Here is an 11,826-nt window from a genome sequence, read left to right as displayed (position 1 = left end):
ATATATATGTGTTAGCATACGGTATTTGTTTTTCTCTTTCTGACTTACTTCACTCTGTATGAAAGACTCTAAGTCCATCCACCTCACTACAGATAACTCAATTTCGTTTCTTTCTATGGCATAGTAATATTCCATTGTATATATGTGCCACATCTTTATCCACTCATCTGTTGATGGACACTTAGGTTGCTTCCATGTCCTGGCTATTGTAAATAGATCTGCAATGAACATTGTGGTACATGACTCTTTATGAATTATGGCTTTCTCAGGGTATATGCCCAGGAGTGGGATTGCTGGGTCATATGGTAGTTCTATTTGTAGTTTTTTAAGGAACCTCCATACTGTTCTCCATAGTGGCTGTATCAATTTACATTCCCACCAACAGTGCAAGAGGGTTCTCTTTTCTCCACACCCTCTCCAGCATTTATTGTTTGTAGATTTTTTAATGATTGCCATTCTGAAAGGTGTGAGAGGATATCTCATTGTAGTTTTGATTTGCATTTCTCTAATGATTAATGCTGTTGAGCATTCTTTCATGTGTTTGTTGGCAATCTGTATATCTTCTTTGGAGAAATGTCTATTTAGGTCTTCTGTCCAATTTTGGATTGGGTTTTTTTTTTTTTTTTTTGATATTGAGCTGCATGAACTGCTTGTATATTTTAGAGATTAATCCTTTGTCCGTTGCTTCATTTGCAAATATTTTCTCCCATCTGAGGGTTGTCTTTTCATCTTTTTTATGATTTCCTTTGCTGTTCAAAAGCTTTTGAGTTTCATTAGGTCCCATTTGTTTATTTTTGTTTTTATTTCCATTTCTCTAGGAGGTGGGTCAAAAAGGATCTTGCTGTGATTTATGTCATAGCGTGTTCTGCCTATGTTTTCCTCTAAGAGTTTGATAGTGTCTAGCCTTACATTTAGGTCTTTATACATTTTGACTTTATTTTTGTGTACGGTATTAGGGAGTGTAGTGTTCTAATTTCATTCATTTACATGTAGCTGTCCAGTTTTCCCAGCACCACTTATTGAAGAGGCTCTCTTTTCTCCATTGTATATTCTTGCCTCCTTTATCAAAGATAAGGTGACCATATGTGCGTGGGTTTATCTCTGGGCTTCCTATCCTGTTCCATTGATCTATATTTCTGTTTTTGTGCCAGTACCATAGTGTCTTGATTACTGCATCTTTGTAGTGTAGTCTGAAGTCAGGGAGCCTGATTCCTCCAGCTCCGTTTTTCTTTCTCAAGATTGCTTTGGCTATTCGGGGTCTTTTGTGTTTCCATACAAATTGTGAAATTTTCTGTTCTAGTTCTGTGAAAAATGCCCATGGTAGTTTGATAGGGATTGCACTGAATCTGTAGATTGCTTTGGGTAGTAAAGTCATTTTCACAATATTGATTCTTTCAATCCAAGGACATGGTATATCTCTCCATCTGTTTGTATCATCTTTAATTTCTTTCATCAGTGTCTTATAGTTTTCTGCATACAGGTCTTCTGTCTCCTTAGGTAGGTTTATTCCTAGGTATTGTATTCTTTTTGTTTCGATGGTAAATGGGATTGTTTTCTTAATTTCAGTTTCAGATTTTTCATCATTAATGTATAGGAATGCAGGAGATTTTTCTGTTCATTAATTTTGTATCCTGCTACTTTACCAAATTCATTGATGAGCTTTAGTAGTTTTCTGGTAGTATCTTTAGGATTCTCTACCTATAGTATCATGTCATCTGCAAACAGTGACAGCTTTACTTCTTTTCCGATTTGGATTCCTTTTATTTCCTTTTCTTCTCTGATTTCTGTGGCTAAAACTTCCAAACCTATGTTGAATAATAGTGGTGAGAGTGGGCAACCTTGTCTTGTTCCTGATCTTAGAGGAAATGGTTTCAGTTTTTTACCATTGAGGATGATGTTGGCTGTGGGTTTGTCATATATGGTCTTTATTATGTTGAGGTAAGTTCCCTCTATGCCTACTTTCTGGAGGGTTTTTTTTTTATCATAAATGGGTGTTGAATTTTGTTGAAAGATTTCTCTGCATCTGTTGAGATGATCATATGGTTTTTCTCCTTCAATTTGTTAACATGGTGTATTATTGATTGATTTGCATATATGGAAGAATCCTTGCATTCGTGGGATAAACCCCACTTGATCATTGTGTATGATCCTTTTAATGTGCTGCTGGATTCTGTTTGCTAGTATTTTGTTGAGGATTTTTGCATCTATGTTCATCAGTGATATTGGTCTGTAGTTTTCCTTTTTTGTGACATCTTTGTCTGGCTTAGGTATCAGGGTGATGGTGGCCTTGTAGAATGAGTTTGGGGGTGTCCCTCCCTTGCTATATTTTGGAAGAGTTTGAGTAGGATAGGTGTTAACTCTTCTCTAAATGTTTGATAGAATTCGACTGTGAAGCCATCTGGTCCTGGGCTTTTGTTTGTTGGAAGATTTTTAATCACAGTTTCAATTTCAGTGCTAGTGATTGGTCTGTTCATATTTTCTATTTCTTCCTGGTTCAGTCTCTGAAGGTTGTGCTTTTCTAAGAATTTGTCCATTTCTTCCAGGTTGTCCATTTTATTGGCATAGAGTTGCTTGTATTAATCCCTCATGATCCTTTGTATTTCTGCAGTGTCACTTGTTACTTCTCCTTTTTCATTTCTAATTCTATTGATTTGAGTCTTCTCCCTTTTTTTCTTGATGAGTCTGGCTAATGGTTTATCAATTTTGTTTACCTTCTCAAAGAACCAGCTTTTAGTTTTATTGATCTTTTCTATACTTTCCTTCATTTCTTTTTCTTTTATTTCTTATCAGATATTTATGATTTCTTCCCTTCTGCTAACTTGGGTTTTTTATGTTCTTCTTTCTCTAATTGCTTTAGGTGTAAGTTTAGGTTGTTTATTTGAGATGTTTCTTGTTTCTTTAGGTAGGATTGTATTGCTCTAACCTTCTCTCTTAGAACTCCTTTTGCTTCATCCCATAGGTTTTGGGTCGTCGTGTTTTCATTGTCATTTGTTTCTGGGTATATTTTGATTTCCTCTTTGATTTCTTCAGTGATCTCTTGGTTATTAAGTAGTGTATTGTTTAGCCTCCATGTGTTTTTATTTTTTACAGATTTTTTCCTGTAATTGATATCTGGTCTCATAGCATTATGGTTGGAAAAGATACTTGGTACAATTTCAATTTTCTTAAATTTACCAAGGCTTGATTTGTGACCCAAGATACGATCTATCCTGGAGAATGTTCCATGAGCACTTGAGAAGAAAGTGTATTGTGTTGTTTTCGGATGGAATGTCCTATAAATATCAATTAAGTCCATCTTGTTTAATGTATCATTTAAAGCATGTGTTTCCTTATTTATTTTCATTTTGGATGATCTGTCCATTGGTGAAAGTGGGTTGTTAAAGTCACCTACTATGATTGTGTTACTGTCGATTTCCCTTTTTATGGCTCTTAGCATTTACATTATGTATTGAGGTACTCCTATGTTGGGTGCATAAATATTTACAATTGTTATATCTTCTTCTTGGTTTGATCCCTTGATCATTATGTAGCATGCTTCTTTGTCTCTTGTAATAGTCTTTGTTTTAAAGTCTATTTTGTCTGATATGAGAATTGCTACTCGAGCTTTCTTTTGATTTCCATTTGCATGGAATATCTTTTTCCATCCCCACACTTTCAGTCTGTATTTGTCCCTAGGTTTGAAGTGGGTCTCTTGTAGACAGCATATATACGGGTGTTGTTTTTGTATCCATTCAGCCAGTCGATGTCTTTTGGTTGGAGCATTTAATCTATTTACATTCAAGGTAATTATCGATATGTATGTTCCTATTACCATTTTCCTAATTGTTTGGGTTTGTTCTTATAGGTCTTTTTCTTCTCTTGTGTTTCCTGCCTAAAGAAGTCCCTTTAGCATTTGTTGTGGAGGTGGTTTGGTGGTGCTGAATTCTCTTAGCTTTTGCTTGTCTGTAAAGGTTTAATTTCTCCATCAGATCTGAATGAGATCCTTGCTGGGTAGAGTAATCTTGGTTGTAGGTTTTTCCCTTTCTTCACTTTAAATATGTCCTTCCACTCCCTTCTGGCTTGCAGAGTTTCTGCTGAAAGCTTAGCTATTAACCTTAAGGGGATTCCCTTTATGTTATTTTTTGGTTTTCCCTTGCTGCTTTTAATATATTTTCTTTGTATTTAATTTTTGATAGTTTGGTTAATATGTGCCTTGGTGTGTTTCTCCTTGGATTTATCCTGTATTAGACTCTGTGCTTCCTGGACTTGATTAACTATTTCCTTTCACATATTAGGGAAGTTTTCAACTATGATCTCTTCAAATATTTTCTCAGTCCCTTTCTTTTTCTCTTCTTCTTCTGGGACCCCTATAATTCGAATATTGGTGCGTTTAATATTGTCCCAGAGGTCTCTGAGACTGTCCTCCATTCTTCTCATTTTTTAAAAAAATTCTGCTCTGCTGTAGTTATTTTCACTATTTTATCTTCCAGGTCACTTATCCGTTCTTCTACCTTAGTTATTCTGCTATTGAATCCTTCTAGAGAATTTTAAATTTCATTTATTATGTTGTTTATGATTGTTTTCTCTTTTGTTTTTCTAGGTCCTTGTTAAAAGTTTCTTGTATTTTCTCCATTCTATTTCTAAGATTTTGGATCGATCATCTTTACTGTCATTATTCTGAATTCTTTTTCAGGTAGACTGCCTATTTCCTCTTCATTTGTTAGGTCTGGTGTGCTTTTACCTTGCTCCTTCATCTGCTGTTTTTCTCTTGTCTTCTCATTTTGCTTAACTTACTGTGTTTGGGGTCTCCTTTTTGCAGGCTGCAGGTTCGTAGTTCACGTTATTTTTTGTGTCTACCCCCAGTGGCTAAGGTTGGTTCCGTGTGTTCAGTGGGTTGGGTAATCCCCTGCCTCCCCTGGTGGGGGAGACTAGTGTCTGTTTTCTGGTGGATGAGGCTGGATCTTTTCTTTCTGTTAGGCGGGTCCACGTCTGGTGGTGTGTTTTGCTGTGTCTGTGACCTTATTGTGATTTTAGGCAGCCTCTCTGCTAGTGGGTGGGGTTGTGTGCCAGTCTTGCTAGTTGTTTGGCATAGGGTGTCTAACACTGGAGCTTGCTGGTCATTGAGTGGAGCTGGGTCTTGGCATTGAGATGGAGATCTCTGGGAGATTTTTGCCGTTTGATATTACGTGGAGCTGGGAGGTCTCTGGTGGACCAATGTCCTGAACTTGGCTCTCCCACCTCAGAGGCAAAGCCCTGATGCCTGGCTGGAGCACCAAGAGGCTGTCATCCACAGGGCTTAGAATAAAAGACAGAAAGAAAGAAAGGAAGAAAGGAAGAAAGAAAGAAAGAAAGAAAGAGAAAAAGATAAAATTAAATTAAAAAGTTGTTAAAATAAAAAACAAAATAATTATTAAAAATTTTTTTAAAGTAATTAAAAAAAAGAAAGAGGAGGCCAACCAAATCTAAAGCAAATCCACCAATGATAACAAGTGCTAAAAACTATACTAAAAAAAATAAAAGAAATAGACAGACAGAACCCTAGGACAAATGGTAAAAGCAAAGCTATACAGACAAAGTCACACACAGAAGCATATGCATACACACTCAGAAAAAGAGAAAAGGGGAAAAATATGTATATATCATTGCTCCCAAAGTCCACCTCCTCAATTTGGGATGATTCGTTGTCTATTCAGGTATTCCGCAGATACAGGGTACATCAGGTTGACTGTGGAAATTTAATCCGCTGCTCCTGAGGCTGCTGGGAGAGATTACCCTTTCTCTTCTTTGTTCTCACAGCTCCTGGGGTTCAGCTTTGGACCTGGCCCTGCCTCTGCGTATAGGTCGCCTGAGGGCGTCTGTTCTTTGCTCAGACAGGACGGGGTTAAAGGAGCAGCTGCTTCGGGGGCTCGGGGAGAGCCTGCGGCAGCAGAGGCCAGCGTGACATTGCACCAGCCTGGGGCACTCCATGTGTTCTCCCGGGGAAGTTGTCCCTGGATCACGGGACCCTGGCAGTGGCCGGCTGCACAGGCTCCCAGGAGGGGAGGTGTGCATAGTGACCTGGGCTTGCACCTAGGGTTTTTGGTGGCGGCAGCAGCAGCCTTAGCGTCTCATGCCAGGGGTCCGCGCTGTCAGCCGTGGCTCGCGCCCGTCTCTGGAGCTCCTTTAAGCGGCGCGCTTAATTCCCCTCACCTCGCGCCCAGGAAGCAAAGAGGGAAGAAAAGGTCTCTTGCCTCTTCGGCAGCTCCGGACTTCAACCGGACTCCCTCCCGGCCAGGCATGGCGCACTAACCCCTTCAGGCTGTGTTCACGCCGCCAACCCCAGTCCTTTCCCTGGGATCCGCCCGAGGCTCAGCTTCCGGCCCCCGCCCGCCCCGGCGGGTGAGCAGACGAGCCTCTCGGGCTGGTGAGTGCCGGTCGGCACCCATCCTCCGTGCGGGAATCTCTCCGCTTTGCCCTCCGCACCCTGTGGCCACGCTCTCCTCCGCGGCTCCGGAGCTTCCCCCTCCGCCACCCGCAGTCTCCGCCCGCGAAGGGGCGCCTAGTGTGTGGGAGTCTTTCCTCCTTCACGGCTCCCTCCCACTGGCGCAGGTCCCGTCCCTATTCTTTTGTCCCTGTTTATTCTTTTTTCTTTTGCCCTACCCAGGGACATGCGGAGTTTCTTGCCTTTTGGGAGGTCTGAGGTCTTCTGCCAGCGTTCGGCGGGTGTTCTGTAGGAGCTGTTCCACGTGTCGATGTATTTCTGATGTATTTGTGGGGAGGAAGGCGATCTCCGCGTCTCACTCTTCCGCCATCTTGAAGCTCCCCTCCTGTTGTGTTCATTTCTTTCCCTCTGCTCAAGTCTTCGCTCTCCTGGAATTCTCCTTCCCTTTACACGTCTGTCATTTTATGCTTCTCAACCTTTAAAGCCCAGTTAAAAAACCGCAATATCCTGTATGAAAAGTATCTTTTTATTTTTGGTAACTATGTTTCATATTTTTTCTTTTATCCTGAATTCCTAAGACCATTCATTTTCTTAACTGTGCAGTAATGGTTACCTATTTAGATTCAAACTTAGGTTTCCTGGATTTGAATCACAGCTCTGCCGTTGAATACTTAAGTGTTCCAGAGCAAGTTACTTCTCTGTGCTCAATTTCCTGTCTGTAACTGGGGGCCATCGTAGAACCTATACCTTCGAGTGTTCTTGTGAGGGTTAAAGGAGTTTCTACAAAAGTAAAATGCCTACAAGAATGCAGTCTTCGTAGTAAGAATGACATAAGCGCTTGCTGTTATGTCCTGTCTTGCTCATTAGCTTTACATTATTCAGGACAGAAATTCCACTCCAACACATGTAAGCATAGCAAGGGAATTTGTTGGCCCATTAGCTGGGAAGTCCAGTGATAGACCTAACGCCAGGGCCTCAGTGGTGTCACTCAGCAATGTTCTTTTCTCTGCGCTGCTTTGGTTCCCATGCAGGTGCTCTACTTGTGGTGCCCCCTCCAGCATTAGGCTTACATCCTTCCACTCCAGCAATTAGGTAGCACCTCTTTTCTGGTAGCCCCACTAGAATTCTGGGGCTTGCTTTAATTAGCCTAACTCAGATTACATGTCTACCAGTGAGCCAAAGTTTGTAGCCAGGGGGATCCTCATTGGTCGGGCCCTGGAGACAGAGCATAGTTAGCCCTAGTCAAACATTGTGGCCAAGGGGTTCCCCAAAGAGAAATCAGGGCATATGTCTATCTCAATGTCTGTCATCCCATTTTGATGAAAAGCTCTTATGGGGAGGAAAATGTTGGACTCCTCTTTTATGCTTAACATTGGGCAGAAGCTCAAAAATGACTTCGAAATGGACTTATATGCGATGTCAACCCTAAGACTAGAAAGTGATCCGCGTGAGAAACCTAGACTCATTCAAAGCTGTCTTGGAAAGTTAGCAGTTGGGGAGGGAGGGAGAAGAACGAGGTGGACGGGGATGGGAGAAGCCTTCATCTGCATTTGTAATGTTTTATTTTTCAACAAAAGGATATGAAGCAAATATAGAAAGATGTTCATATTGGTTGAAACTGAGAGATGGGAAGTTGGGTGTTCTAATAGTCTTTGCCTTTTTCTGCATGTCTGATGTATTTCATTTGAAAACAACAAAGTGACAAAACAAAGCAAAAAGCAGTAGCTACTTAGCCAGGCAGTGATTTTTTCCCCTCTGGGTCTCCTGGATACCAAAGGAGAGCTCAGCAGTCACAGAATCCCTGGTGGTTTTCTGACTAATGTTATTCATAAATATCAACCCTTCCTTCCTGCTGCCGCATCTGATAACACAAAGTTCAGAGTCATCTCAAAGGGAAGTTCAGCAGCCTCCGGACATGGTTTGGAGAAAGAGCTTTACCTGAAACCCATATGAGAAGTAACACTGTCAAACATAACGATCATAGTAATAATAGCCATCCCTTATTGAGGGTTAAATGAGACTGTGCATGTCAAATGCTCAGCACAGTGGTTGGCAAATAACAAGTGCTCAATAAATGTTAGTATTTTTTTCCATTAGAAAAAGGTGACACCTCATAAGTCCATTCCATTTTAGTCTCTTTCATCACAATAGTATTTTGCAGCACTTTAAAAAATTAATTATTAACACACAATTCAATAAATTTAGATGGGTCTACAAGGTTTTTAATGAAAATGAGTAACCCCTTTCCCTATCCTTCTCCACCCTCAATATCTGCTTCTAAGAGTAAATCATTTTTGATTCTATTGGCTTGTTATTTTCTGGGATTTTACCTCCTTATCTCTTTTAAGTTAAACTTTTTTATTTTGATATACCTGTAGATTCCCATACAATTTATTTCATATAATAAATAGTATAGAGAGGTCCTATGTACACCGTATCTGCTCCCCCCCCCCCAGTGGTAACAGTAGTACGATATCATGACTAGGATATTGTCATGGATGCAGTTAAGACACAGAACATTCCCACCACCACAAGGATCCCCCATGTTGCCCCTTTATAGCCATATCCCCTTCCCTTCTGTCTCCACCTTCTCCTTAACCTCTGACTTCCACCAGTCGTTGTCCATTTCTATAATCTTGTGATTTCAAGCAGTTTGTATAAAAGGAGTTGGATAGTATGTAACTTTTGAGATTGGCTGTTTTCAACCAGCATAATTCTCTGAAGCTTGTTGTGTGTTTCAATAGTTTCCTTTTTATTGCTGCGCAGGTTCTATGGTTAAATGTACCACTCATTCTCAGCCCTTTTTATATTAATGCTCAGCTGTGTATTCACATGTGGCCCCTGCATTTAGTTTTAGGGAAAATACCACTTTTCTTTATTCTCTCCCTTCTCCCTGTCAACGCATGTTAGTCATCTTCAAAGTGATGCCTCCCAGCAGACTTACATGTTTGCCTCCTGCTTTTTATCCCTTTATTTGTCATTCTGACAACAATTCAAATTACCCTCTAAGAAAACAAGGAAGGATATCTACAAATGTCCTCATATATAATTTCCGCATGGTAATGTTTTCATTGTCAGGTGCAGAAGTTATGTCGTACATTTGCACAGAACAGGTGAAGAATCATAAGTGACCCATGTTAGTGAAAAAACAAGGAAAAGGTTTGATGGGGTTAAAGCTCTGACTCAGAGATCATTAGCTGCCTCGGTGCAGGCAGAGCCACATCCTGAGCTGCATTGCCCAGAGAATCCTGTAGCTGCTCTCTCAAGGATGACATTATCGGTAACATCAGGAAATGACTTCCCCGCATAATTGCTCCTACCATTCACTGTTAGTTGTAAAACGTCTAATAAAGTGTGTGAAGTGTCTGTGCCTGTGTGTGTGCGCATGTGTGTTTAGGGTAGAGGTAAGGAGGGAAATGGGTTTGCATGCACAAACGATAGATTTTCTAAATTAGTTTGTCTTTCTCCTCCATTTGGGTTCTTACTGCCTGTTTCTTTGCAACCTTCTCCTACTTAGCTTTACACAGAGTTCTTTTCAAGGCCATGGTAGCAGTAAGAATCAAAAAAGCCTTGTTTCCCCTATTGAAGATTGTAAACGCTTTCAGGGAAAAGGACTACTCTTTCCCATTTTAAATTTTTTCCAACATAGTGTCTTCCACATAGTAAGAGCTCAGTAAATACTTTTTGGTTTGATGTATTGTTGAGTTATGAAAGTGTGAATTAAAATGATCCACCTTTTTGAGTTTGGCTATTTCTAGGGCTTTGAGAAGACATTTTTCATATTTGCCACCTTCTACTTTTTTCTCTCTGACATTTTGCCAGAGCTTGGTTTGTCCCCATACTTTCCATTCCTATAGAAGAATGGACTGGGAGTCAGAAAGCCTATTTCAAGTGTTGGATCCATCATTTACTAACTGCAAGATTTTAAGCAAGTCAACTAATCTTTGTAAAATGGTATTGTAATGAATACTTAGGTCTGCTGGGGCAACCTAGAGATCATTCTGCCCAGAATTTTCTGATACAGTGTAAAATACTGTCATCGTCTATTCTGAGGGGGTGAAGGGAGTACAGGAGAGAGAGAAGTCTTTCTACCTGTATATATAGAGACGGATATTCCAAAAATGTGGACACTGACATTATTCTTCAGTGCATGGGTTTTAGGTCCCTTATTAACAGGTCTTTGATATCTTTCACTTCAATTATCCCAAAAAGGTTTGCCATATATTTTCCCCTTTCATAAGGCAGAATCTCTTTATATAATTTGTTGCAATTAAAAATTCTTTTGGCTTTGCTGCAGAGCTCTGGGGATATTGCTTTTTCTTAGAGATCTCAGTGGAGTGAATTAATCTACATTCAAGCAAGATTAGAGATTCAATTATATGATAACCTTTAAAAGGATAATTATGTTCTTAATGCCTTCAGCTTTTGTTGCCAGAGCTGATTTCTGAACATTCCTTTCCAGTTTGGCCTCTAACTGTATGTCCGAGGTCAGTGGTGATTCCTCTTTTGCGATATGTGGTTTTCATAATTTGTAAGGCATAGTTGCTACTGCCAGGAAGGCATTGGGACACCAAAATGCCTGAAACATTGGTCATTAACCTAGATACTTCAAGATTATGGATTGAGTAAGAGCAAGTATAAAGAATGGCAACTGAGTAGAACTATTGTTGCTGAAATGTCAAACCAAGAGGAAGGCCAACTGGTCAACCATCACTTCTTGAAAATCGTATCACAGGGGAAAGAGACTAACATTTCTGCAAAACCTATCATGTGCTACACACTGGGCAAAGTGTTTTAAATATATTATTTCATTTATTTTTCACAGCTAGTACCATTTTATAAACAAGGAATTGAGACTCAGAAATACTGATTTCGTAGCATGTACAAGATAGCACTTGTAAGGGGCAGATTTGAACACAAACCCCTGACTCCAATGCTGATGATCTTTCAGTAGGACTTGCTGCTTTGTGGTGGAAGAAACAGGTTCACTAGGATATGGGGTTGGATGAAGATGCTGATTCTAGAGGGGCTTCTGGAAAGATAGCAACATGAAACTAACCCTCTTTTCCATTCAGTATCAATCAACTCCCATATGTCTTCCTCTTTTGAGTCAACTAGTTGGGCCTGCAGGTTGCTAGGTGGAAATGAACCCATGGATTCTGTGGCAGTCCCAGTGGAGAGAACTTGTACAGGGTTTTCTGCTCTGTGGGTTGGGCCAATGTCTAGCTACTGGTGACAGAGAGCCCTGAGGCAGGGGTTATAAAATGAGGATGCTATGAAGAGTTTGGCTCAAAGAGATGTGTGGATTTTGGGAAAAAGTTTGATGGCCCTCCATGTGTGTGTGCCAGGTTTCCACAACACCTGAGATGCCAAGGAATAGCCAAAAGTACAGTCTTAGGCATCCCTGCCTTTGAGGAACAGGGAGG

This window comes from Kogia breviceps, chromosome 7 (genome assembly GCF_026419965.1).
Source record: "Kogia breviceps isolate mKogBre1 chromosome 7, mKogBre1 haplotype 1, whole genome shotgun sequence".
NCBI classification, from domain to species: domain Eukaryota; kingdom Metazoa; phylum Chordata; class Mammalia; order Artiodactyla; family Physeteridae; genus Kogia; species Kogia breviceps.
The sequence above is the reverse complement of the archived record's forward strand: the minus strand, read 5'-3'. Positions refer to the sequence as shown.